The sequence below is a fragment of the Maylandia zebra genome, linkage group LG23, assembly GCF_041146795.1.
Source record: "Maylandia zebra isolate NMK-2024a linkage group LG23, Mzebra_GT3a, whole genome shotgun sequence".
Lineage (NCBI taxonomy): Eukaryota > Metazoa > Chordata > Actinopteri > Cichliformes > Cichlidae > Maylandia > Maylandia zebra.
In genome coordinates this window covers 47,087,833-47,113,776 of record NC_135188.1, presented here as the reverse complement: position 1 = coordinate 47,113,776, position 25,944 = coordinate 47,087,833, and the positions used below count along the sequence as shown (strand labels likewise).

Here is a 25,944-nt window from a genome sequence, read left to right as displayed (position 1 = left end):
CAGGGAACACGATATCATGGAGTTTCTAACACGAAGCAAGGTGAAGGTGACGCTACTATGCAGGACCGCCCCTGCTTAGCTTCAGAGATCAGATGAGAACAGGCTGGTATGGCCGTAAGTGAGAGGCTTCCTCGACAACGGGGTTCATGTAGATACTGTAACCCATTTATTGGGATTTAAAAAACAATTTAGAGTGAAGCATATTGATTAGTTTCTACTTTTTTTAATAGCTGCACATGACAACACAGTTATAATGCATACTTAATGCTGCAATATTCACGTCATAAACAATTGTGAGTCTTTGCACAAAAACATCTACAGGTGCTCTGTGCATGTACAGTGATATTGATGTAACGCTTGAAGAATTTGACATTACTACATGAGCGGAAGAGCTCTTTGCGCAAGACTCACTAACCATCCTATTGAAAAATGAGCTTAAAGAGTGCCTCACATCCGTTTCAACATTTAAACTGTCATTTGTGTGTTGAAGTGCAAAAGCTTACGGCACCTGGTATTCCCAGGCGGTCTCCCATCCAAGTACTGACCAGGCCCGACCCAGCTTGGCTTCCGAGATCAGACGAGATCGGGAGTGTTCAGGGTGGCGTGTCCGTAAGCGAGGGACTGCTTCACAAACAGCCTCTTTATACATGCTGTGATGACACAGTCATGCTTATGTTTTTTTAATGTCCTGTATATAAGTTGAATTGTCCAAAGCACAAAAATGTTGCACTTCCAAATGGTCCTAACACACTGTGTAGCAGTCCCTCGGACCAAGGAAGAAATAGAGAGAGCCTCGACGGGTGCAGTAATTTTTACTTTGAGATTCATTCAGAATCTAACAGTGCTGAGGTGCACCAATGCACCGTGAAAACTAAACAGAAACACAAAATACATTTTCTTAGACGCTTATTACAAATATGAACTCAAATAATGCAGAAAATACAACAAAATATCAGTTAAGCAAACAAATACAACTTAAAACATGTACCTCGCTCCGCATTCCAAGGGCTGCAAATTGTTAATTTTGCTAGAGTCCGGTATCACGCTGCTTCACGCTTCATTGAGAGCTGCCTACTGGGACATGTGCGCCACAAAAACCGGTCTGAGCTGGAAGTGCAGCTTGCCGCTAACTAAACAACAGAGCCCTCTACTGGACACTACGCGTAGCTGTTCAGGCTTAGATCAATAAACAAAACTGGACATTTACACTCCCACCAAATCATGTATAACAAACAACATTCTTTACATGATTTCCAGCTTTAACATATGGACATTACTACAAGAACGAACACAATTTCAAATACATCATCAATAAACTTTCGCAAAATACGCCTGATGTGAAAGTATTGATTGAAACATCAATTAGTTATTTTCTAATAGAACTACAAGCTTTTGAACAGGTCGCTCAACTACGTGAGGTTTGTGTGCTGTTCCCTGCTTCTTTATTAAGCCTCGATCGCCAACTTGAAGCTTGACTCTGCGGACCAAACCGTCATCTTCTTCTGGTGCTTCAACCACTCGAGCCAGTTGCCACTGATTTCTGGGAAGCATGTCTTCTTTGATAATGACTATGTCATTGACTTTAAGATTTCGACGTGGTACGTGCCATTTCTGTCTCATAGATATGTTCAGAAGGTACTCTCTTTTCCATCTACTCCAAAACTGCTCAGTGAGATACTGGACTCTGCGCCAACGTTTCCTTGCATATAAGTCCTCTTTCACAAACTTTCCTGGTGGAGGCAGTGCAACCTTTGATTTCATCAATATGAGGTGATTTGGAGTTAGAGGTTCAGGAGATTTAGGATCATTGATTCCATCGACGCTCAGTGGTCGACCATTAACTATAAACATCGCCTCATAGAATAGAGTTCTTAGAGAGCTGTCATCCAGCCTGCCTTGGCATTGAGCAATGGTGGCATTGAGAACATTGCGGATGGTTCGAATCTGTCGTTCCCACACACCTCCGGCATGGCTAGCAGATGGGGCATTGAAGACGAACTCACACTGTTTATTGGCAAGGAATGCTTCTAAGGCATCCATGTCACATTGTTTAAGAGACTCTCTTAGCTCATTTTTGGCTCCAATAAAGTTTGTACCCTGGTCACTGTACAACTTACAAACAGCTCCTCTTAAGCTGATGAAACATCTCAGAGCATTGATGAAAGAGTCAGTAGAAAGATCCTCAAGCATCTCAATGTGGACTGCACGTGAGGAAAGACATGTAAAGAGGAGTCCGTATCTTTTATGCTCTTTGCGACCTTGTTTTGTGACAAATGGTCCGAAACAGTCCATTCCACAATACATGAAAGGATCTGAGATTTCAACTCATTCCTTTGGAAGTTCAGACATGCGTTGTTCTTCTGGCGAACGTCTTAGTTTTCGACATTGAACACATTTACTTATTAGTTTTGCAACTTCCTTGCTCCCACCAATCACCCAAAATCCGTTCGATCTGATTTCCATGAGAGTTTGGCTTCTACCTTGATGACAAATCTGTGCATGAAAATGAGCAATGATCAACTTTGTAATGTGATGGTCTTTTGGGAGGATGATGGGGTGCTTAAGTCCCTGACAGAGTGTTGACTTCTTCAGTCTTCCTCCAACACGGAGAAGTCCTTGATCTAGTACTGGATCTACTCTAAACAGGGGACTTGAACTCGGAAGGTTATCTCCCACCTTCAACACTTCCATCTCTTGAGAAAAGGCCTGCTGCTGAAGGAGCTTTATTACTGTGTCAGCAGCTGTTTTCCGTTCATCTACTGTTACAAAGTTTCCATACTGGGCTTTGTTGGATCTCAATCTTTTTATCCTTGCAACCACTTTAAGGAGCATTGACCAGCTTGAAAACCTTGACAAACGGCTGAGGATATTGTCTTGTTCATTTGTTTGAGTTGTGAGAGCTTTGACTGCTTTGACTTCTGGATCCCCTACTAACAACACAGCTGAAGGGCTGGGTGCATATGAAATGTCATGTTCCCACAGAAACTTTGGACCAGACAACCAACATGTTGACATGATTTCTGATGCACTGAGCCCTCTAGAGGCGTAATCTGCAGGATTCTGAGCTGTGTCAATGTAGTGCCACTGTCTGGGATCCGTAGTTTGCCTAATTAACTGAACACGGTTGGCAACGAAGACGTGGAACCGTCGTGCCTCATTGTTAATATAAGCTAAGACTACTTGGGAGTCAGTCCAAAAGAACTCTTCATTAATGCACATCTGAAGCTCTGCTTTTAGCATGCTGCTCATTCTAGCTGATGTGACTGCGGCTGAGAGTTCTAATCGCGGGATACTTGTGACCTTGGTAGGTGCGACTCTTGCCTTAGCCATAACAAGACTACAGTGGACCTTCTCGTTGCTGAGGTACCTAATATAGGAGCATGCACCATATCCTAAATCACTAGCATCACAAAAGTGGTGCAGTTCCACCTTTACAATGTCTGTTAGTTCTGGTGGGTGGTAACATCTAGGCACTGCAACCGATTTTAGTCTTTCCAACCCATCTTTCCAGTCCTCCCACCGTGAACGTAAGTTGTCAGGAAGGGGGTCATCCCATTCAATGCCTCTGCGACACAGTTCCTGTAGGATACCTTTGCCTCTTAAGGTGAAGGGAGCTACGAACCCTAGTGGGTCGTACAGGGATGAGATCACTGACAGTATGCTCCGGCGAGTAGGAGGTTGGTCCTTAGTGTTTATTTTGAAACTGAAAGTGTCATTTTTGATTGACCACTGGATGCCGAGCACATGGCCTTCAGCTGTTGTGTCAGGTTTGAAATCGAGCGGTTCTGTGGTGTCTGCTCTGTCTGAGGGTTCCAGCTGGGAAAGCGCATCACTTTGGTTTGAGTTGAACTTGTGCAGATGTAGACCGCCAAGTCTACAAAGTGCTTGTGTTTCGGTGATGAGTTCTTGTGCCTCTTTAACTGATGGGACACTAGTTAGACCATCGTCTACATAAAAGTTCTGTTCAACAAACTCTGAGGCCTTAGGATAGTCTGCTCTGTACTGTTGTGCCAAATATTTCAGGCCGAAATTAGCACATCCAGGGGATGAACTGGCACCGAATAGATGTACAGCCATTCTGTATTCTCTGGGTTCTTTGTCTAATTGTCCATCCTGCCACCACAGAAATCTCAGATAGTTGCGCATGTCTGGACAAACAGAGAACTGGTGGAACATTCTCTCGATATCACAGATTATGGCTACATTTTCCTTTCTGAAACGACAGAGTACCCCCACCAATGAGTTGATCATATCTGGACCTGTGAGAAGAGTGTCGTTTAATGAGACACCGAGAAATTTTGCTGAACAGTCAAAGACGACTCTTAGCTTGGCTGGTTTTTTCGGGTGATATACCCCATGGTGTGGGATGTACCATGCAGTCTTGCCTTCAGACAAAGGGGGGGCTAATTCTGCATCACCACTGCTGATAATGTCTCTCATAAAGGAACAGTAATGTTCATGATACTGTTTATCAGCCTTTAGCCTTTTCTTCAGGTGTTGCAGTCGGACTGTGGCTAACTTCTTATTGTTGGGAAGCGCTGGTGGATCATTGCCCTTGAAGGGGAGCGGCATCTCATAGTGCCCATCTGGTCTTTGTTTTATTGTATCACTGAGGATTTGTATGAAGCGAACATCATCCTGTGATACATACTTATCCTCATAGTTTCTCTCATTAAAGTCAGTCTCTAGGACTTTGAGTACTTCTGTGGCTGATGGTATGGGCATTTCTTTGACTGTGATCCTGTGCACATAACTCTGGTTACCTTCTCTGTCTAGGTGAGGATTACCAGAACCAATAATACTCCATCCTAGTAGGGTTCTTTGTGCGAAAGGTTCGTTTATTTTGCCTGTGACGATCTCTAGGGGGGCTAGTGCTGATGGGCAGTCATAACCAATCAATAGACCTACTTCACAGTTCTGTAATGGCTGTAACTTGTTAGCTAAGCCTTCAAGGTGTGGCCACTGAAGTGCCGTTTCCTTGGTAGGGATATGAGACTTGTCAACTGGGATAAAGTCACGAGAGTAGGCTTGTTCTATTTGGACACGAGTCTCAGAATCAAACCCACGCACCTGTAAGTTGTTGGCAAGTTTACTTGCAACGACTGTGTCGACGGAAGTCATGGTGCTAAGCTTTAACTGCACTGGTTGGGCGTCTACATTTAGTTCTGAGGCCAAATCCTCTAAAATAAAGGATGAGTCACTCTGGGTGTCAAGCAGGGCATATGTAAGTATTTCTTTCTCAGGCTCAGATGCAACTGACACAAATACTGGTACTATGCTGGATGTGGAAGATAGTTTCCTTGTTAGTACATGAGTCATAACATTATGCACTTCCTTGTTTGCACCTTCATCTGGGGATTTAGAATCCTCAGTTTTCCTTTCTTTAGGTTCATTCACTCTTTCTGTGTGTAGACAGGTGGGGTGACGCCGACCACACTTACTACAGGAGTGACGTCCTCTGCATTCTTTGGTTACATGACCCCTTCTCAAACACCCGAAGCAGAGACGATTTTCTTGAATGAAAACTTTCTTGTCATCACTAGTTTTCGCTGCAAAAGCAGGACACTTAGCTATGCCGTGCGATTCTTCTTTGCAAAACAAACATGGGGGTTTAGGTCTAGAAGTAGATACTGGGATTGGTGGAGACTTTGGTTGGATGGTAGTACTGAGTGCCTTCGCTCTTTTAACGTGCCGCTCTTCTGATGCCCTTTCGTTTATTAGGAATGGTGAGGCAACAGGATTGCAAACTACTTTAGCTTCATTTTGTATGAACTTTGTAAAGCGAGCGAAGTTGGGGTAGTCTTGGCTTTTGTCTAGCTCCTCCACCACAATGCGGCTCCATCTCTGCACTATCCACTCAGGCAGTTTTCTTAGAAGCTTGTGATTTTCCTCACAATCATTAAGGATCTCTAGGCCTTTGACTTGAGGGATAGCCTCTGCACAGCTTTGGAGAAAATCTGCAAACTCCCTCAGTGCTTTAGGATCATTGGCAGCTATTCTAGGCCATTTTGTGAGTTTAGCCCTAAAGGCTCTTTGAATAACAAATGGGCTGCCATACCTTTCCTCTAAAACGCTCCAAATGCCTGCGTATGCCTGCTCACTGTTGCGGAAGAAATATCCCTCTACTGCCTTTCGTGCTTCACCTGCAAGATAGCTCTTTAGATACAACATTTTCTCACACACAGGTAAAGGTTTGTCACCAATTAGTGCCATAAAGGATACCTTCCAATCCATAAACTTTAGGGGGTCGCCACTAAAGATGGTGGGCTCAGGTACAGGAAGCCTGTTTAGGGTAAGAGAGCTGGCGAGGGCTTGAACTAAGCTAAGTTCTTCACGTTCTGGAGTAGTATTGTGAGGTCTAAATGTTGGTGCTTGTGGATTTAAAGAGAGCCGTGGTGCGATGTTGGGGAGATTTGCGGAATTTTCTAAGTTGTAGCAGGACACTTGATCATGGCTTTCAATGTCATTTTGAGCGCTAAGGGCTCTTACTCGTGCAGCTGCTACTTTCACTTCGCTGTCTGCCTTTAACTGTTGAAGTTTAGTCTTTTCCTCCTCCAACTTTGCCTTTGTTTCCACTTCCTTTATTTTCCACTCATTTTCCATTTGGCTGATCTTGGTTTCCTGTGCCAATATTTCTTGTGTGGCCTTTGCTTGTTCCACTTTGGCTGCAAGTTCAGCTTCTGCTTCCACCTCACGACTGCCAGTAGAATCTGCCTTTGAGCGTGCAACTGAACCCTCTGGGAACGACGTTTCAGTTTTTGTATCACCAAACACAGAACCATAGTCCCTTTTGTTTAACATCACTCGTACTCTTTCCTTTTCAAGGCGATCGTTAAAGAGCTGATCGATATTTTCCTGTCGTTTAGCAACAACTTCACAAATGTCAGTTGTAAGCACTGCACAAGCATCCATTCGCTTAACAATGTCGGGCGTCATGGATTGGCTGCGGCGAATGGGTTCATAATGCTGTTGTACTACAGCGTGCTTGTCTCTTATGTCATGACTGGCATTGTTTAGCTCTTCAGGTGAGCAGAAAGTTTTCAGCTTTGTTCTGATTTCTTTAGCTGCCTTCTTCCAAGTGTCATAAGCTTTGTTAAATGCCTTCTCATTTTTCTTTGCCTCATATTCCTGCATTTCTTTTCCCTTTTCAGTTAAATGCCTTTCACGATTGCTGGATCTTACTCCTTGTTGCTCTGAGTCGTCGGCTTCTTCAGCAGCGTTCAACATTTTGTTACTGTAATGTGTATGTTGCTCTATGCGATAACGTCTGGACTTAAACTTACGTGAGTGTTACTTTTGGAAACAATGCTCACATCAGACGTTTACATCACATAAATAAACAGATTAGCACCCACATATTAGACAAAATGTAACTGTAAATACCGCTGATATATGTTACTTTCAAGAAGAATAAACCCATACAATTTAAAGATTGTAATTACTCAGCGCAATGCAGTATACCTTTAACCACAAAAATATTTAAGGCAAGTAACTCTGAATTAGTGTGCAGACATTTTAACTTTGTTATCAGCAAAGTCCTTAATGGGCATAATACCTGCACCTTCGTAAAGTAACCATCAGAGTTCAAAGGGGAGGTAGGCGACGAAGCAAAGATGATCTTGACTGGTGTAGAAATATCTCACAGCTGACACACGGACCCACCTCGTGGCACGGGCTGCACTCATCTGGCATGGGAGCTAGCAAGTAGCCTTCACTCAGCGATCGAGTTTTCACTGTAGCAGTCCCTCGGACCAAGGAAGAAATAGAGAGAGCCTCGACGGGTGCAGTAATTTTTACTTTGAGATTCATTCAGAATCTAACAGTGCTGAGGTGCACCAATGCACCGTGAAAACTAAACAGAAACACAAAATACATTTTCTTAGACGCTTATTACAAATATGAACTCAAATAATGCAGAAAATACAACAAAATATCAGTTAAGCAAACAAATACAACTTAAAACATGTACCTCGCTCCGCATTCCAAGGGCTGCAAATTGTTAATTTTGCTAGAGTCCGGTATCACGCTGCTTCACGCTTCATTGAGAGCTGCCTACTGGGACATGTGCGCCACAAAAACCGGTCTGAGCTGGAAGTGCAGCTTGCCGCTAACTAAACAACAGAGCCCTCTACTGGACACTACGCGTAGCTGTTCAGGCTTAGATCAATAAACAAAACTGGACATTTACACACTGTGTGCTCTGTGTCACTTTAACACTGTGCTGTGAGAAACGAACATGTGTTATTATGGTGACGTTACCGCGGGAAAAGCATTTTTGCAGCTCAGCGTTGAAGCTGCAGTTCGCAAAAAAGGTTTGCATGTTTTCCCTGTAACATGTGAAGCTTAGCACAATACTATATTTTAAAGTGCGTGACATTTGCCAAGTATAAAAGGTCTTTTATAGCCGGCTTCTCTCGCTTACGGCCATACCACCCTGAACACGCCCGATCTCGTCTGATCTCGGAAGCTAAGCAGGGTCGGGCCTGGTCAGTACTTGGATGGGAGACCGCCTGGGAATACCAGGTGCTGTAAGCTTTTGCACTTCCACACACAAACTGCAGAGGGCGCCGCTGCTCACTCAGTGGAGGCAGCTTCAGGAAAAGCTTCATGACAACGCTCCTCATTGCATTTCGCTTTTGTGCAAAACAAAAAAACAACAACAACCAAATATTTAGGAAATACACAAACTTATTTATTCTGTAAATGTACAAAATCTCTGTGGCTAGTCCGTCTGGCCTCAGTCGAGAGGAACTTGTTAACCTTGTAGTTTGCAGCGGGCGCAGTGTCAACCTGACACCCATGTGCAACCAGTTTGAACTCTTATTGGCTGCCGACTGCGGTCCCGAAGAGTACTGAATAAATGCGCATCAGTGTGCTACCCTGAGCAGGGAACACGATATCATGGAGTTTCTAACACGGAGCAAGGTGAAGGTGACGCTACTATGCAGGACCGCCCCTGCTTAGTTTCAGAGATCAGATGAGAACAGGCTGGTATGGCCGTAAGTGAGAGGCTTCCTCGACAACGGGGTTCATGTAGATACTGTAACCCATTTATTGGGATTTAAAAAACAATTTAGAGTGAAGCATATTGATTAGTTTCTACTTTTTTTAATAGCTGCACATGACAACACAGTTATAATGCATACTTAATGCTGCAATATTCACGTCATAAACAATTGTGAGTCTTTGCACAAAAACATCTACAGGTGCTCTGTGCATGTACAGAGATATTGATGTAACGCTTGAAGAATTTGACATTACTACATGAGCGGAAGAGCTCTTTGCGCAAGACTCACTAACCACCCTATTGGAAAATGAGCTTAAAGAGTGCCTCACATCCGTTTCAACATTTAAACTGTCATTTGTGTGTTGAAGTGCAAAAGCTTACGGCACCTGGTATTCCCAGGCGGTCTCCCATCCAAGTACTGACCAGGCCCGACCCAGCTTGGCTTCCGAGATCAGACGAGATCGGGAGTGTTCAGGGTGGCGTGGCCGTAAGCGAGGGACTGCTTCACAAACAGCCTCTTTATACATGCTGTGATGACACAGTCATGCTTACGTTTTTTTAATGTCCTGTATATAAGTTGAATTGTCCAAAGCACAAAAATGTTGCACTTCCAAATGGTCCTAACACACTGTGTGCTCTGTGTCACTTTAACACTGTGCTGTGAGAAACGAACATGTGTTATTATGGTGACGTTACCGCGGGAAAAGCGTTTTTGCAGCTCAGCGTTGAAGCTGCAGTTCGCAAAAAAGGTTTGCATGTTTTCCCTGTAACATGTGAAGCTTAGCACAATACTATATTTTAAAGTGCGTGACATTTGCCAAGTATAAAAGGTCTTTTATAGCCGGCTTCTCTCGCTTACGGCCATACCACCCTGAACACGCCCGATCTCGTCTGATCTCGGAAGCTAAGCAGGGTCGGGCCTGGTCAGTACTTGGATGGGAGACCGCCTGGGAATACCAGGTGCTGTAAGCTTTTGCACTTCCACACACAAACTGCAGAGGGCGCCGCTGCTCACTCAGTGGAGGCAGCTTCAGGAAAAGCTTCATGACAACGCTCCTCATTGCATTTCGCTTTTGTGCAAAACAAAAAAACAACAACAACCAAATATTTAGGAAATACACAAACTTATTTATTCTGTAAATGTACAAAATCTCTGTGGCTAGTCCGTCTGGCCTCAGTCGAGAGGAACTTGTTAACCTTGTAGTTTGCAGCGGGCGCAGTGTCAACCTGACACCCATGTGCAACCAGTTTGAACTCTTATTGGCTGCCGACTGCGGTCCCGAAGAGCACTGAATAAATGCGCATCAGTGTGCTACCCTGAGCAGGGAACACGATAGCATGGAGTTTCTAACACGGAGCAAGGTGAAGGTGACGCTACTATGCAGGACCGCCCCTGCTTAGTTTCAGAGATCAGATGAGAACAGGCTGGTATGGCCGTAAGTGAGAGGCTTCCTCGACAACGGGGTTCATGTAGATACTGTAACCCATTTATTGGGATTTAAAAAACAATTTAGAGTGAAGGATATTGATTAGTTTCTACTTTTTTTAATAGCTGCACATGACAACACAGTTATAATGCATACTTAATGCTGCAATATTCACGTCATAAACAATTGTGAGTCTTTGCACAAAAACATCTACAGGTGCTCTGTGCATGTACAGAGATATTGATGTAACGCTTGAAGAATTTGACATTACTACATGAGCGGAAGAGCTCTTTGCGCAAGACTCACTAACCATCCTATTGGAAAATGAGCTTAAAGAGTGCCTCACATCCGTTTCAACATTTAAACTGTCATTTGTGTGTTGAAGTGCAAAAGCTTACGGCACCTGGTATTCCCAGGCGGTCTCCCATCCAAGTACTGACCAGGCCCGACCCAGCTTGGCTTCCGAGATCAGACGAGATCGGGAGTGTTCAGGGTGGCGTGGCCGTAAGCGAGGGACTGCTTCACAAACAGCCTCTTTATACATGCTGTGATGACACAGTCATGCTTACGTTTTTTTTAATGTCCTGTATATAAGTTGAATTGTCCAAAGCACAAAAATGTTGCACTTCCAAATGGTCCTAACACACTGTGTGCTCTGTGTCACTTTAACACTGTGCTGTGAGAAACGAACATGTGTTATTATGGTGACGTTACCGCGGGAAAAGCGTTTTTGCAGCTCAGCGTTGAAGCTGCAGTTCGCAAAAAAGGTTTGCATGTTTTCCCTGTAACATGTGAAGCTTAGCACAATACTATATTTTAAAGTGCGTGACATTTGCCAAGTATAAAAGGTCTTTTATAGCCGGCTTCTCTCGCTTACGGCCATACCACCCTGAACACGCCCGATCTCGTCTGATCTCGGAAGCTAAGCAGGGTCGGGCCTGGTCAGTACTTGGATTGGAGACCGCCTGGGAATACCAGGTGCTGTAAGCTTTTGCACTTCCACACACAAACTGCAGAGGGCGCCGCTGCTCACTCAGTGGAGGCAGCTTCAGGAAAAGCTTCATGACAACGCTCCTCATTGCATTTCGCTTTTGTGCAAAACAAAAAAACAACAACAACCAAATATTTAGGAAATACACAAACTTATTTATTCTGTAAATGTACAAAATCTCTGTGGCTAGTCCGTCTGGCCTCAGTCGAGAGGAACTTGTTAACCTTGTAGTTTGCAGCGGGCGCAGTGTCAACCTGACACCCATGTGCAACCAGTTTGAACTCTTATTGGCTGCCGACTGCGGTCCCGAAGAGCACTGAATAAATGCGCATCAGTGTGCTACCCTGAGCAGGGAACACGATAGCATGGAGTTTCTAACACGGAGCAAGGTGAAGGTGACGCTACTATGCAGGACCGCCCCTGCTTAGTTTCAGAGATCAGATGAGAACAGGCTGGTATGGCCGTAAGTGAGAGGCTTCCTCGACAACGGGGTTCATGTAGATACTGTAACCCATTTATTGGGATTTAAAAAACAATTTAGAGTGAAGGATATTGATTAGTTTCTACTTTTTTTAATAGCTGCACATGACAACACAGTTATAATGCATACTTAATGCTGCAATATTCACGTCATAAACAATTGTGAGTCTTTGCACAAAAACTTCTACAGGTGCTCTGTGCATGTACAGAGATATTGATGTAACGCTTGAAGAATTTGACATTACTACATGAGCGGAAGAGCTCTTTGCGCAAGACTCACTAACCATCCTATTGGAAAATGAGCTTAAAGAGTGCCTCACATCCGTTTCAACATTTAAACTGTCATTTGTGTGTTGAAGTGCAAAAGCTTACGGCACCTGGTATTCCCAGGCGGTCTCCCATCCAAGTACTGACCAGGCCCGACCCAGCTTGGCTTCCGAGATCAGACGAGATCGGGAGTGTTCAGGGTGGCGTGGCCGTAAGCGAGGGACTGCTTCACAAACAGCCTCTTTATACATGCTGTGATGACACAGTCATGCTTACGTTTTTTTTAATGTCCTGTATATAAGTTGAATTGTCCAAAGCACAAAAATGTTGCACTTCCAAATGGTCCTAACACACTGTGTGCTCTGTGTCACTTTAACACTGTGCTGTGAGAAACGAACATGTGTTATTATGGTGACGTTACCGCGGGAAAAGCATTTTTGCAGCTCAGCGTTGAAGCTGCAGTTCGCAAAAAAGGTTTGCATGTTTTCCCTGTAACATGTGAAGCTTAGCACAATACTATATTTTAAAGCGCGTGACATTTGCCAAGTATAAAAGGTCTTTTATAGCCGGCTTCTCTCGCTTACGGCCATACCACCCTGAACACGCCCGATCTCGTCTGATCTCGGAAGCTAAGCAGGGTCGGCCCTGGTCAGTACTTGGATGGGAGACCGCCTGGGAATACCAGGTGCTGTAAGCTTTTGCACTTCCACACACAAACTGCAGAGGGCGCCGCTGCTCACTCAGTGGAGGCAGCTTCAGGAAAAGCTTCATGACAACGCTCCTCATTGCATTTCGCTTTTGTGCAAAACAAAAAAACAACAACAACCAAATATTTAGGAAATACACAAACTTATTTATTCTGTAAATGTACAAAATCTCTGTGGCTAGTCCGTCTGGCCTCAGTCGAGAGGAACTTGTTAACCTTGTAGTTTGCAGCGGGCGCAGTGTCAACCTGACACCCATGTGCAACCAGTTTGAACTCTTATTGGCTGCCGACTGCGGTCCCGAAGAGCACTGAATAAATGCGCATCAGTGTGCTACCCTGAGCAGGGAACACGATAGCATGGAGTTTCTAACACGGAGCAAGGTGAAGGTGACGCTACTATGCAGGACCGCCCCTGCTTAGCTTCAGAGATCAGATGAGAACAGGCTGGTATGGCCGTAAGTGAGAGGCTTCCTCGACAACGGGGTTCATGTAGATACTGTAACCCATTTATTGGGATTTAAAAAACAATTTAGAGTGAAGCATATTGATTAGTTTCTACTTTTTTTAATAGCTGCACATGACAACACAGTTATAATGCATACTTAATGCAGCAATATTCACGTCATAAACAATTGTGAGTCTTTGCACAAAAACATCTACAGGTGCTCTGTGCATGTAGAGAGATATTGATGTAACGCTTGAAGAATTTGACATTACTACATGAGCGGAAGAGCTCTTTGCGCAAGACTCACTAACCATCCTATTGGAAAATGAGCTTAAAGAGTGCCTCACATCCGTTTCAACATTTAAACTGTCATTTGTGTGTTGAAGTGCAAAAGCTTACGGCACCTGGTATTCCCAGGCGGTCTCCCAGCCAAGTACTGACCAGGCCCGACCCAGCTTGGCTTCCGAGATCAGACGAGATCGGGAGTGTTCAGGGTGGCGTGGCCGTAAGCGAGGGACTGCTTCACAAACAGCCTCTTTATACATGCTGTGATGACACAGTCATGCTTACGTTTTTTTAATGTCCTGTATATAAGTTGAATTGTCCAAAGCACAAAAATGTTGCACTTCCAAATGGTCCTAACACACTGTGTGCTCTGTGTCACTTTAACACTGTGCTGTGAGAAACGAACATGTGTTATTATGGTGACGTTACCGCGGGAAAAGCATTTTTGCAGCTCAGCGTTGAAGCTGCAGTTCGCAAAAAAGGTTTGCATGTTTTCCCTGTAACATGTGAAGCTTAGCACAATACTATATTTTAAAGTGCGTGACATTTGCCAAGTATAAAAGGTCTTTTATAGCCGGCTTCTCTCGCTTACGGCCATACCACCCTGAACACGCCCGATCTCGTCTGATCTCGGAAGCTAAGCAGGGTCGGGCCTGGTCAGTACTTGGATGGGAGACCGCCTGGGAATACCAGGTGCTGTAAGCTTTTGCACTTCCACACACAAACTGCAGAGGGCGCCGCTGCTCACTCAGTGGAGGCAGCTTCAGGAAAAGCTTCATGACAACGCTCCTCATTGCATTTCGCTTTTGTGCAAAACAAAAAAACAACAACAACCAAATATTTAGGAAATACACAAACTTATTTATTCTGTAAATGTACAAAATCTCTGTGGCTAGTCCGTCTGGCCTCAGTCGAGAGGAACTTGTTAACCTTGTAGTTTGCAGCGGGCGCAGTGTCAACCTGACACCCATGTGCAACCAGTTTGAACTCTTATTGGCTGCCGACTGCGGTCCCGAAGAGTACTGAATAAATGCGCATCAGTGTGCTACCCTGAGCAGGGAACACGATATCATGGAGTTTCTAACACGGAGCAAGGTGAAGGTGACGCTACTATGCAGGACCGCCCCTGCTTAGTTTCAGAGATCAGATGAGAACAGGCTGGTATGGCCGTAAGTGAGAGGCTTCCTCGACAACGGGGTTCATGTAGATACTGTAACCCATTTATTGGGATTTAAAAAACAATTTAGAGTGAAGGATATTGATTAGTTTCTACTTTTTTTAATAGCTGCACATGACAACACAGTTATAATGCATACTTAATGCTGCAATATTCACGTCATAAACAATTGTGAGTCTTTGCACAAAAACATCTACAGGTGCTCTGTGCATGTAGAGAGATATTGATGTAACGCTTGAAGAATTTGACATTACTACATGAGCGGAAGAGCTCTTTGCGCAAGACTCACTAACCATCCTATTGGAAAATGAGCTTAAAGAGTGCCTCACATCCGTTTCAACATTTAAACTGTCATTTGTGTGTTGAAGTGCAAAAGCTTACGGCACCTGGTATTCCCAGGCGGTCTCCCATCCAAGTACTGACCAGGCCCGACCCAGCTTGGCTTCCGAGATCAGACGAGATCGGGAGTGTTCAGGGTGGCGTGGCCGTAAGCGAGGGACTGCTTCACAAACAGCCTCTTTATACATGCTGTGATGACACAGTCATGCTTACGTTTTTTTAATGTCCTGTATATAAGTTGAATTGTCCAAAGCACAAAAATGTTGCACTTCCAAATGGTCCTAACACACTGTGTGCTCTGTGTCACTTTAACACTGTGCTGTGAGAAACGAACATGTGTTATTATGGTGACGTTACCGCGGGAAAAGCGTTTTTGCAGCTCAGCGTTGAAGCTGCAGTTCGCAAAAAAGGTTTGCATGTTTTCCCTGTAACATGTGAAGCTTAGCACAATACTATATTTTAAAGTGCGTGACATTTGCCAAGTATAAAAGGTCTTTTATAGCCGGCTTCTCTCGCTTACGGCCATACCACCCTGAACACGCCCGATCTCGTCTGATCTCGGAAGCTAAGCAGGGTCGGGCCTGGTCAGTACTTGGATGGGAGACCGCCTGGGAATACCAGGTGCTGTAAGCTTTTGCACTTCCACACACAAACTGCAGAGGGCGCCGCTGCTCACTCAGTGGAGGCAGCTTCAGGAAAAGCTTCATGACAACGCTCCTCATTGCATTTCGCTTTTGTGCAAAACAAAAAAACAACAACAACCAAATATTTAGGAAATACACAAACTTATTTATTCTGTAAATGTACAAAATCTCTGTGGCTAGTCCGTCTGGCCTCAGTCGAGAGGAACTTGTTAACCTTGTAGTTTGCAGCGGGCGCAGTGTCAACCTGACACCCATGTGCAACCAGTTTGAACTCTTATTGGCTGCCGACTGCGGTCCCGAAGAGCACTGAATAAATGCGCATCAGTGTGCTACCCTGAGCAGGGAACACGATATCATGGAGTTTCTAACACGGAGCAAGGTGAAGGTGACGCTACTATGCAGGACCGCCCCTGCTTAGCTTCAGAGATCAGATGATAACAGGCTGGTATGGCCGTAAGTGAGAGGCTTCCTCGACAACGGGGTTCATGTAGATACTGTAACCCAATTTAGAGTGAAGCATATTGATTAGTTTCTACTTTTTTTAATAGCTGCACATGACAACACAGTTATAATGCATACTTAATGCTGCAATATTCACGTCATAAACAATTGTGAGTCTTTGCACAAAAACATCTACAGGTGCTCTGTGCATGTAGAGAGATATTGATGTAACGCTTGAAGAATTTGACATTACTACATAAGCGGAAGAGCTCTTTGCGCAAGACTCACTAACCATCCTATTGGAAAATGAGCTTAAAGAGTGCCTCACATCCGTTTCAACATTTAAACTGTCATTTGTGTGTTGAAGTGCAAAAGCTTACGGCACCTGGTATTCCCAGGCGGTCTCCCATCCAAGTACTGACCAGGCCCGACCCAGCTTGGCTTCCGAGATCAGACGAGATCGGGAGTGTTCAGGGTGGCGTGGCCGTAAGCGAGGGACTGCTTCACAAACAGCCTCTTTATACATGCTGTGATGACACAGTCATGCTTACGTTTTTTTAATGTCCTGTATATAAGTTGAATTGTCCAAAGCACAAAAATGTTGCACTTCCAAATGGTCCTAACACACTGTGTGCTCTGTGTCACTTTAACACTGTGCTGTGAGAAACGAACATGTGTTATTATGGTGACGTTACCGCGGGAAAAGCATTTTTGCAGCTCAGCGTTGAAGCTGGAGTTCGCAAAAAAGGTTTGCATGTTTTCCCTGTAACATGTGAAGCTTAGCACAATACTATATTTTAAAGTGCGTGACATTTGCCAAGTATAAAAGGTCTTTTATAGCCGGCTTCTCTCGCTTACGGCCATACCACCCTGAACACGCCCGATCTCGTCTGATCTCGGAAGCTAAGCAGGGTCGGGCCTGGTCAGTACTTGGATGGGAGACCGCCTGGGAATACCAGGTGCTGTAAGCTTTTGCACTTCCACACACAAACTGCAGAGGGCGCCGCTGCTCACTCAGTGGAGGCAGCTTCAGGAAAAGCTTCATGACAACGCTCCTCATTGCATTTCGCTTTTGTGCAAAACAAAAAAACAACAACAACCAAATATTTAGGAAATACACAAACTTATTTATTCTGTAAATGTACAAAATCTCTGTGGCTAGTCCGTCTGGCCTCAGTCGAGAGGAACTTGTTAACCTTGTAGTTTGCAGCGGGCGCAGTGTCAACCTGACACCCATGTGCAACCAGTTTGAACTCTTATTGGCTGCCGACTGCGGTCCCGAAGAGCACTGAATAAATGCGCATCAGTGTGCTACCCTGAGCAGGGAACACGATAGCATGGAGTTTCTAACACGGAGCAAGGTGAAGGTGACGCTACTATGCAGGACCGCCCCTGCTTAGTTTCAGAGATCAGATGAGAACAGGCTGGTATGGCCGTAAGTGAGAGGCTTCCTCGACAACGGGGTTCATGTAGATACTGTAACCCATTTATTGGGATTTAAAAAACAATTTAGAGTGAAGGATATTGATTAGTTTCTACTTTTTTTAATAGCTGCACATGACAACACAGTTATAATGCATACTTAATGCTGCAATATTCACGTCATAAACAATTGTGAGTCTTTGCACAAAAACATCTACAGGTGCTCTGTGCATGTACAGAGATATTGATGTAACGCTTGAAGAATTTGACATTACTACATGAGCGGAAGAGCTCTTTGCGCAAGACTCACTAACCATCCTATTGGAAAATGAGCTTAAAGAGTGCCTCACATCCGTTTCAACATTTAAACTGTCATTTGTGTGTTGAAGTGCAAAAGCTTACGGCACCTGGTATTCCCAGGCGGTCTCCCATCCAAGTACTGACCAGGCCCGACCCAGCTTGGCTTCCGAGATCAGACGAGATCGGGAGTGTTCAGGGTGGCGTGGCCGTAAGCGAGGGACTGCTTCACAAACAGCCTCTTTATACATGCTGTGATGACACAGTCATGCTTACGTTTTTTTTAATGTCCTGTATATAAGTTGAATTGTCCAAAGCACAAAAATGTTGCACTTCCAAATGGTCCTAACACACTGTGTGCTCTGTGTCACTTTAACACTGTGCTGTGAGAAACGAACATGTGTTATTATGGTGACGTTACCGCGGGAAAAGCGTTTTTGCAGCTCAGCGTTGAAGCTGCAGTTCGCAAAAAAGGTTTGCATGTTTTCCCTGTAACATGTGAAGCTTAGCACAATACTATATTTTAAAGTGCGTGACATTTGCCAAGTATAAAAGGTCTTTTATAGCCGGCTTCTCTCGCTTACGGCCATACCACCCTGAACACGCCCGATCTCGTCTGATCTCGGAAGCTAAGCAGGGTCGGGCCTGGTCAGTACTTGGATTGGAGACCGCCTGGGAATACCAGGTGCTGTAAGCTTTTGCACTTCCACACACAAACTGCAGAGGGCGCCGCTGCTCACTCAGTGGAGGCAGCTTCAGGAAAAGCTTCATGACAACGCTCCTCATTGCATTTCGCTTTTGTGCAAAACAAAAAAACAACAACAACCAAATATTTAGGAAATACACAAACTTATTTATTCTGTAAATGTACAAAATCTCTGTGGCTAGTCCGTCTGGCCTCAGTCGAGAGGAACTTGTTAACCTTGTAGTTTGCAGCGGGCGCAGTGTCAACCTGACACCCATGTGCAACCAGTTTGAACTCTTATTGGCTGCCGACTGCGGTCCCGAAGAGCACTGAATAAATGCGCATCAGTGTGCTACCCTGAGCAGGGAACACGATAGCATGGAGTTTCTAACACGGAGCAAGGTGAAGGTGACGCTACTATGCAGGACCGCCCCTGCTTAGTTTCAGAGATCAGATGAGAACAGGCTGGTATGGCCGTAAGTGAGAGGCTTCCTCGACAACGGGGTTCATGTAGATACTGTAACCCATTTATTGGGATTTAAAAAACAATTTAGAGTGAAGGATATTGATTAGTTTCTACTTTTTTTAATAGCTGCACATGACAACACAGTTATAATGCATACTTAATGCTGCAATATTCACGTCATAAACAATTGTGAGTCTTTGCACAAAAACTTCTACAGGTGCTCTGTGCATGTACAGAGATATTGATGTAACGCTTGAAGAATTTGACATTACTACATGAGCGGAAGAGCTCTTTGCGCAAGACTCACTAACCATCCTATTGGAAAATGAGCTTAAAGAGTGCCTCACATCCGTTTCAACATTTAAACTGTCATTTGTGTGTTGAAGTGCAAAAGCTTACGGCACCTGGTATTCCCAGGCGGTCTCCCATCCAAGTACTGACCAGGCCCGACCCAGCTTGGCTTCCGAGATCAGACGAGATCGGGAGTGTTCAGGGTGGCGTGGCCGTAAGCGAGGGACTGCTTCACAAACAGCCTCTTTATACATGCTGTGATGACACAGTCATGCTTACGTTTTTTTTAATGTCCTGTATATAAGTTGAATTGTCCAAAGCACAAAAATGTTGCACTTCCAAATGGTCCTAACACACTGTGTGCTCTGTGTCACTTTAACACTGTGCTGTGAGAAACGAACATGTGTTATTATGGTGACGTTACCGCGGGAAAAGCATTTTTGCAGCTCAGCGTTGAAGCTGCAGTTCGCAAAAAAGGTTTGCATGTTTTCCCTGTAACATGTGAAGCTTAGCACAATACTATATTTTAAAGCGCGTGACATTTGCCAAGTATAAAAGGTCTTTTATAGCCGGCTTCTCTCGCTTACGGCCATACCACCCTGAACACGCCCGATCTCGTCTGATCTCGGAAGCTAAGCAGGGTCGGCCCTGGTCAGTACTTGGATGGGAGACCGCCTGGGAATACCAGGTGCTGTAAGCTTTTGCACTTCCACACACAAACTGCAGAGGGCGCCGCTGCTCACTCAGTGGAGGCAGCTTCAGGAAAAGCTTCATGACAACGCTCCTCATTGCATTTCGCTTTTGTGCAAAACAAAAAAACAACAACAACCAAATATTTAGGAAATACACAAACTTATTTATTCTGTAAATGTACAAAATCTCTGTGGCTAGTCCGTCTGGCCTCAGTCGAGAGGAACTTGTTAACCTTGTAGTTTGCAGCGGGCGCAGTGTCAACCTGACACCCATGTGCAACCAGTTTGAACTCTTATTGGCTGCCGACTGCGGTCCCGAAGAGCACTGAATAAATGCGCATCAGTGTGCTACCCTGAGCAGGGAACACGATAGCATGGAGTTTCTAACACGGAGCAAGGTGAAGGTGACGCTACTATGCAGGACCGCCCCTGCTTAGCTTCAGAGATCAGATGAGAACAGGCTGGTATGGCCGTAAGTGAGAGGCTTCCTCGACAACGGGGTTCATGTAGATACTGTAACCCATTTATTGGGATTTAAAAAACAATTTAGAGTGAAGCATATTGATTAGTTTCTACTTTTTTTAATAGCTGCACATGACAACACAGTTATAATGCATACTTAATGCAGCAATATTCACGTCATAAACAATTGTGAGTCTTTGCACAAAAACATCTACAGGTGCTCTGTGCATGTAGAGAGATATTGATGTAACGCTTGAAGAATTTGACATTACTACATGAGCGGAAGAGCTCTTTGCGCAAGACTCACTAACCATCCTATTGGAAAATGAGCTTAAAGAGTGCCTCACATCCGTTTCAACATTTAAACTGTCATTTGTGTGTTGAAGTGCAAAAGCTTACGGCACCTGGTATTCCCAGGCGGTCTCCCAGCCAAGTACTGACCAGGCCCGACCCAGCTTGGCTTCCGAGATCAGACGAGATCGGGAGTGTTCAGGGTGGCGTGGCCGTAAGCGAGGGACTGCTTCACAAACAGCCTCTTTATACATGCTGTGATGACACAGTCATGCTTACGTTTTTTTAATGTCCTGTATATAAGTTGAATTGTCCAAAGCACAAAAATGTTGCACTTCCAAATGGTCCTAACACACTGTGTGCTCTGTGTCACTTTAACACTGTGCTGTGAGAAACGAACATGTGTTATTATGGTGACGTTACCGCGGGAAAAGCATTTTTGCAGCTCAGCGTTGAAGCTGCAGTTCGCAAAAAAGGTTTGCATGTTTTCCCTGTAACATGTGAAGCTTAGCACAATACTATATTTTAAAGTGCGTGACATTTGCCAAGTATAAAAGGTCTTTTATAGCCGGCTTCTCTCGCTTACGGCCATACCACCCTGAACACGCCCGATCTCGTCTGATCTCGGAAGCTAAGCAGGGTCGGGCCTGGTCAGTACTTGGATGGGAGACCGCCTGGGAATACCAGGTGCTGTAAGCTTTTGCACTTCCACACACAAACTGCAGAGGGCGCCGCTGCTCACTCAGTGGAGGCAGCTTCAGGAAAAGCTTCATGACAACGCTCCTCATTGCATTTCGCTTTTGTGCAAAACAAAAAAACAACAACAACCAAATATTTAGGAAATACACAAACTTATTTATTCTGTAAATGTACAAAATCTCTGTGGCTAGTCCGTCTGGCCTCAGTCGAGAGGAACTTGTTAACCTTGTAGTTTGCAGCGGGCGCAGTGTCAACCTGACACCCATGTGCAACCAGTTTGAACTCTTATTGGCTGCCGACTGCGGTCCCGAAGAGTACTGAATAAATGCGCATCAGTGTGCTACCCTGAGCAGGGAACACGATATCATGGAGTTTCTAACACGGAGCAAGGTGAAGGTGACGCTACTATGCAGGACCGCCCCTGCTTAGTTTCAGAGATCAGATGAGAACAGGCTGGTATGGCCGTAAGTGAGAGGCTTCCTCGACAACGGGGTTCATGTAGATACTGTAACCCATTTATTGGGATTTAAAAAACAATTTAGAGTGAAGGATATTGATTAGTTTCTACTTTTTTTAATAGCTGCACATGACAACACAGTTATAATGCATACTTAATGCTGCAATATTCACGTCATAAACAATTGTGAGTCTTTGCACAAAAACATCTACAGGTGCTCTGTGCATGTAGAGAGATATTGATGTAACGCTTGAAGAATTTGACATTACTACATGAGCGGAAGAGCTCTTTGCGCAAGACTCACTAACCATCCTATTGGAAAATGAGCTTAAAGAGTGCCTCACATCCGTTTCAACATTTAAACTGTCATTTGTGTGTTGAAGTGCAAAAGCTTACGGCACCTGGTATTCCCAGGCGGTCTCCCATCCAAGTACTGACCAGGCCCGACCCAGCTTGGCTTCCGAGATCAGACGAGATCGGGAGTGTTCAGGGTGGCGTGGCCGTAAGCGAGGGACTGCTTCACAAACAGCCTCTTTATACATGCTGTGATGACACAGTCATGCTTACGTTTTTTTAATGTCCTGTATATAAGTTGAATTGTCCAAAGCACAAAAATGTTGCACTTCCAAATGGTCCTAACACACTGTGTGCTCTGTGTCACTTTAACACTGTGCTGTGAGAAACGAACATGTGTTATTATGGTGACGTTACCGCGGGAAAAGCGTTTTTGCAGCTCAGCGTTGAAGCTGCAGTTCGCAAAAAAGGTTTGCATGTTTTCCCTGTAACATGTGAAGCTTAGCACAATACTATATTTTAAAGTGCGTGACATTTGCCAAGTATAAAAGGTCTTTTATAGCCGGCTTCTCTCGCTTACGGCCATACCACCCTGAACACGCCCGATCTCGTCTGATCTCGGAAGCTAAGCAGGGTCGGGCCTGGTCAGTACTTGGATGGGAGACCGCCTGGGAATACCAGGTGCTGTAAGCTTTTGCACTTCCACACACAAACTGCAGAGGGCGCCGCTGCTCACTCAGTGGAGGCAGCTTCAGGAAAAGCTTCATGACAACGCTCCTCATTGCATTTCGCTTTTGTGCAAAACAAAAAAACAACAACAACCAAATATTTAGGAAATACACAAACTTATTTATTCTGTAAATGTACAAAATCTCTGTGGCTAGTCCGTCTGGCCTCAGTCGAGAGGAACTTGTTAACCTTGTAGTTTGCAGCGGGCGCAGTGTCAACCTGACACCCATGTGCAACCAGTTTGAACTCTTATTGGCTGCCGACTGCGGTCCCGAAGAGCACTGAATAAATGCGCATCAGTGTGCTACCCTGAGCAGGGAACACGATATCATGGAGTTTCTAACACGGAGCAAGGTGAAGGTGACGCTACTATGCAGGACCGCCCCTGCTTAGCTTCAGAGATCAGATGATAACAGGCTGGTATGGCCGTAAGTGAGAGGCTTCCTCGACAACGGGGTTCATGTAGATACTGTAACCCAATTTAGAGTGAAGCATATTGATTAGTTTCTACTTTTTTTAATAGCTGCACATGACAACACAGTTATAATGCATACTTAATGCTGCAATATTCACGTCATAAACAATTGTGAGTCTTTGCACAAAAACATCTACAGGTGCTCTGTGCATGTAGAGAGATATTGATGTAACGCTTGAAGAATTTGACATTACTACATAAGCGGAAGAGCTCTTTGCGCAAGACTCACTAACCATCCTATTGGAAAATGAGCTTAAAGAGTGCCTCACATCCGTTTCAACATTTAAACTGTCATTTGTGTGTTGAAGTGCAAAAGCTTACGGCACCTGGTATTCCCAGGCGGTCTCCCATCCAAGTACTGACCAGGCCCGACCCAGCTTGGCTTCCGAGATCAGACGAGATCGGGAGTGTTCAGGGTGGCGTGGCCGTAAGCGAGGGACTGCTTCACAAACAGCCTCTTTATACATGCTGTGATGACACAGTCATGCTTACGTTTTTTTAATGTCCTGTATATAAGTTGAATTGTCCAAAGCACAAAAATGTTGCACTTCCAAATGGTCCTAACACACTGTGTGCTCTGTGTCACTTTAACACTGTGCTGTGAGAAACGAACATGTGTTATTATGGTGACGTTACCGCGGGAAAAGCATTTTTGCAGCTCAGCGTTGAAGCTGGAGTTCGCAAAAAAGGTTTGCATGTTTTCCCTGTAACATGTGAAGCTTAGCACAATACTATATTTTAAAGTGCGTGACATTTGCCAAGTATAAAAGGTCTTTTATAGCCAGCTTCTCTCGCTTACGGCCATACCACCCTGAACACGCCCGATCTCGTCTGATCTCGGAAGCTAAGCAGGGTCGGGCCTGGTCAGTACTTGGATGGGAGACCGCCTGGGAATACCAGGTGCTGTAAGCTTTTGCACTTCCACACACAAACTGCAGAGGGCGCCGCTGCTCACTCAGTGGAGGCAGCTTCAGGAAAAGCTTCATGACAACGCTCCTCATTGCATTTCGCTTTTGTGCAAAACAAAAAAACAACAACAACCAAATATTTAGGAAATACACAAACTTATTTATTCTGTAAATGTACAAAATCTCTGTGGCTAGTCCGTCTGGCCTCAGTCGAGAGGAACTTGTTAACCTTGTAGTTTGCAGCGGGCGCAGTGTCAACCTGACACCCATGTGCAACCAGTTTGAACTCTTATTGGCTGCCGACTGCGGTCCCGAAGAGCACTGAATAAATGCGCATCAGTGTGCTACCCTGAGCAGGGAACACGATATCATGGAGTTTCTAACACGGAGCAAGGTGAAGGTGACGCTACTATGCAGGACCGCCCCTGCTTAGCTTCAGAGATCAGATGATAACAGGCTGGTATGGCCGTAAGTGAGAGGCTTCCTCGACAACGGGGTTCATGTAGATACTGTAACCCAATTTAGAGTGAAGCATATTGATTAGTTTCTACTTTTTTTAATAGCTGCACATGACAACACAGTTATAATGCATACTTAATGCAGCAATATTCACGTCATAAACAATTGTGAGTCTTTGCACAAAAACATCTACAGGTGCTCTGTGCATGTAGAGAGATATTGATGTAACGCTTGAAGAATTTGACATTACTACATGAGCGGAAGAGCTCTTTGCGCAAGACTCACTAACCATCCTATTGGAAAATGAGCTTAAAGAGTGCCTCACATCCGTTTCAACATTTAAACTGTCATTTGTGTGTTGAAGTGCAAAAGCTTACGGCACCTGGTATTCCCAGGCGGTCTCCCATCCAAGTACTGACCAGGCCCGACCCAGCTTGGCTTCCGAGATCAGACGAGATCAGGCGTGTTCAGGGTGGCGTGGCCGTAAGCGAGGGCCTGCTTCACAAACAGCCTCTTTATACATGCTGTGATGACACAGTCATGCTTACGTTTTTTTAATGTCCTGTATATAAGTTGAATTGTCCAAAGCACAAAAATGTTGCACTTCCAAATGGTCCTAACACACTGTGTGCTCTGTGTCACTTTAACACTGTGCTGTGAGAAACGAACATGTGTTATTATGGTGACGTTACCGCGGGAAAAGCATTTTTGCAGCTCAGCGTTGAAGCTGCAGTTCGCAAAAAAGGTTTGCATGTTTTCCCTGTAACATGTGAAGCTTAGCACAATACTATATTTTAAAGTGCGTGACATTTGCCAAGTATAAAAGGTCTTTTATAGCCGGCTTCTCTCGCTTACGGCCATACCACCCTGAACACGCCCGATCTCGTCTGATCTCGGAAGCTAAGCAGGGTCGGGCCTGGTCAGTACTTGGATGGGAGACCGCCTGGGAATACCAGGTGCTGTAAGCTTTTGCACTTCCACACACAAACTGCAGAGGGCGCCGCTGCTCACTCAGTGGAGGCAGCTTCAGGAAAAGCTTCATGACAACGCTCCTCATTGCATTTCGCTTTTGTGCAAAACAAAAAAACAACAACAACCAAATATTTAG

The 25,944-nt window shown here is 44.8% G+C and overlaps 1 long non-coding RNA gene and 26 other non-coding genes across 27 annotated transcripts; 13 read left to right on the top strand and 14 right to left on the bottom strand.

Moving 5' to 3' along the window:
• Positions 1 to 496: 496 nt before the first annotated feature.
• LOC143415339 (5S ribosomal RNA) lies at positions 497 to 615 on the bottom strand. Its single transcript, XR_013095977.1, has one exon. It is a non-coding gene; the product is annotated as a 5S ribosomal RNA (ribosomal RNA).
• Positions 616 to 795: 180 nt separating this feature from the next.
• LOC143415065 (uncharacterized) lies at positions 796 to 8,183 on the bottom strand. Its single transcript, XR_013095678.1, has 2 exons — positions 7,970 to 8,183; positions 796 to 7,852 (listed from the first exon to the last, which is right to left on the bottom strand). It is a non-coding gene; the product is annotated as an uncharacterized LOC143415065 (long non-coding RNA).
• Positions 8,184 to 8,416: 233 nt separating this feature from the next.
• Positions 8,417 to 8,535, top strand: LOC143415249 (5S ribosomal RNA). The gene has a single exon (XR_013095887.1). It is a non-coding gene; the product is annotated as a 5S ribosomal RNA (ribosomal RNA).
• Positions 8,536 to 9,381: 846 nt separating this feature from the next.
• On the bottom strand, positions 9,382 to 9,500 carry LOC143415296 (5S ribosomal RNA). The gene has a single exon (XR_013095934.1). It is a non-coding gene; the product is annotated as a 5S ribosomal RNA (ribosomal RNA).
• Positions 9,501 to 9,860: 360 nt separating this feature from the next.
• LOC143415248 (5S ribosomal RNA) lies at positions 9,861 to 9,979 on the top strand. Its single transcript, XR_013095886.1, has one exon. It is a non-coding gene; the product is annotated as a 5S ribosomal RNA (ribosomal RNA).
• Positions 9,980 to 10,825: 846 nt separating this feature from the next.
• On the bottom strand, positions 10,826 to 10,944 carry LOC143415295 (5S ribosomal RNA). Its single transcript, XR_013095933.1, has one exon. It is a non-coding gene; the product is annotated as a 5S ribosomal RNA (ribosomal RNA).
• Positions 10,945 to 11,305: 361 nt separating this feature from the next.
• Positions 11,306 to 11,424, top strand: LOC143415257 (5S ribosomal RNA). Its single transcript, XR_013095895.1, has one exon. It is a non-coding gene; the product is annotated as a 5S ribosomal RNA (ribosomal RNA).
• Positions 11,425 to 12,270: 846 nt separating this feature from the next.
• On the bottom strand, positions 12,271 to 12,389 carry LOC143415294 (5S ribosomal RNA). Its single transcript, XR_013095932.1, has one exon. It is a non-coding gene; the product is annotated as a 5S ribosomal RNA (ribosomal RNA).
• A 361-nt stretch (positions 12,390 to 12,750) lies between these two features.
• LOC143415255 (5S ribosomal RNA) lies at positions 12,751 to 12,869 on the top strand. The gene has a single exon (XR_013095893.1). It is a non-coding gene; the product is annotated as a 5S ribosomal RNA (ribosomal RNA).
• An 846-nt stretch (positions 12,870 to 13,715) lies between these two features.
• Positions 13,716 to 13,834, bottom strand: LOC143415335 (5S ribosomal RNA). The gene has a single exon (XR_013095973.1). It is a non-coding gene; the product is annotated as a 5S ribosomal RNA (ribosomal RNA).
• Positions 13,835 to 14,194: 360 nt separating this feature from the next.
• On the top strand, positions 14,195 to 14,313 carry LOC143415247 (5S ribosomal RNA). Its single transcript, XR_013095885.1, has one exon. It is a non-coding gene; the product is annotated as a 5S ribosomal RNA (ribosomal RNA).
• An 846-nt stretch (positions 14,314 to 15,159) lies between these two features.
• Positions 15,160 to 15,278, bottom strand: LOC143415293 (5S ribosomal RNA). Its single transcript, XR_013095931.1, has one exon. It is a non-coding gene; the product is annotated as a 5S ribosomal RNA (ribosomal RNA).
• A 360-nt stretch (positions 15,279 to 15,638) lies between these two features.
• On the top strand, positions 15,639 to 15,757 carry LOC143415246 (5S ribosomal RNA). The gene has a single exon (XR_013095884.1). It is a non-coding gene; the product is annotated as a 5S ribosomal RNA (ribosomal RNA).
• An 825-nt stretch (positions 15,758 to 16,582) lies between these two features.
• LOC143415292 (5S ribosomal RNA) lies at positions 16,583 to 16,701 on the bottom strand. The gene has a single exon (XR_013095930.1). It is a non-coding gene; the product is annotated as a 5S ribosomal RNA (ribosomal RNA).
• A 360-nt stretch (positions 16,702 to 17,061) lies between these two features.
• Positions 17,062 to 17,180, top strand: LOC143415245 (5S ribosomal RNA). Its single transcript, XR_013095883.1, has one exon. It is a non-coding gene; the product is annotated as a 5S ribosomal RNA (ribosomal RNA).
• Positions 17,181 to 18,026: 846 nt separating this feature from the next.
• LOC143415290 (5S ribosomal RNA) lies at positions 18,027 to 18,145 on the bottom strand. Its single transcript, XR_013095928.1, has one exon. It is a non-coding gene; the product is annotated as a 5S ribosomal RNA (ribosomal RNA).
• Positions 18,146 to 18,506: 361 nt separating this feature from the next.
• Positions 18,507 to 18,625, top strand: LOC143415256 (5S ribosomal RNA). The gene has a single exon (XR_013095894.1). It is a non-coding gene; the product is annotated as a 5S ribosomal RNA (ribosomal RNA).
• An 846-nt stretch (positions 18,626 to 19,471) lies between these two features.
• Positions 19,472 to 19,590, bottom strand: LOC143415289 (5S ribosomal RNA). Its single transcript, XR_013095927.1, has one exon. It is a non-coding gene; the product is annotated as a 5S ribosomal RNA (ribosomal RNA).
• Positions 19,591 to 19,951: 361 nt separating this feature from the next.
• On the top strand, positions 19,952 to 20,070 carry LOC143415254 (5S ribosomal RNA). Its single transcript, XR_013095892.1, has one exon. It is a non-coding gene; the product is annotated as a 5S ribosomal RNA (ribosomal RNA).
• An 846-nt stretch (positions 20,071 to 20,916) lies between these two features.
• On the bottom strand, positions 20,917 to 21,035 carry LOC143415334 (5S ribosomal RNA). The gene has a single exon (XR_013095972.1). It is a non-coding gene; the product is annotated as a 5S ribosomal RNA (ribosomal RNA).
• Positions 21,036 to 21,395: 360 nt separating this feature from the next.
• LOC143415244 (5S ribosomal RNA) lies at positions 21,396 to 21,514 on the top strand. Its single transcript, XR_013095882.1, has one exon. It is a non-coding gene; the product is annotated as a 5S ribosomal RNA (ribosomal RNA).
• An 846-nt stretch (positions 21,515 to 22,360) lies between these two features.
• LOC143415288 (5S ribosomal RNA) lies at positions 22,361 to 22,479 on the bottom strand. Its single transcript, XR_013095926.1, has one exon. It is a non-coding gene; the product is annotated as a 5S ribosomal RNA (ribosomal RNA).
• A 360-nt stretch (positions 22,480 to 22,839) lies between these two features.
• On the top strand, positions 22,840 to 22,958 carry LOC143415243 (5S ribosomal RNA). Its single transcript, XR_013095881.1, has one exon. It is a non-coding gene; the product is annotated as a 5S ribosomal RNA (ribosomal RNA).
• An 825-nt stretch (positions 22,959 to 23,783) lies between these two features.
• LOC143415287 (5S ribosomal RNA) lies at positions 23,784 to 23,902 on the bottom strand. Its single transcript, XR_013095925.1, has one exon. It is a non-coding gene; the product is annotated as a 5S ribosomal RNA (ribosomal RNA).
• Positions 23,903 to 24,262: 360 nt separating this feature from the next.
• Positions 24,263 to 24,381, top strand: LOC143415242 (5S ribosomal RNA). Its single transcript, XR_013095880.1, has one exon. It is a non-coding gene; the product is annotated as a 5S ribosomal RNA (ribosomal RNA).
• Positions 24,382 to 25,206: 825 nt separating this feature from the next.
• Positions 25,207 to 25,325, bottom strand: LOC143415336 (5S ribosomal RNA). The gene has a single exon (XR_013095974.1). It is a non-coding gene; the product is annotated as a 5S ribosomal RNA (ribosomal RNA).
• Positions 25,326 to 25,685: 360 nt separating this feature from the next.
• Positions 25,686 to 25,804, top strand: LOC143415241 (5S ribosomal RNA). The gene has a single exon (XR_013095879.1). It is a non-coding gene; the product is annotated as a 5S ribosomal RNA (ribosomal RNA).
• The last annotated feature ends 140 nt before the right edge of the window (positions 25,805 to 25,944 follow it).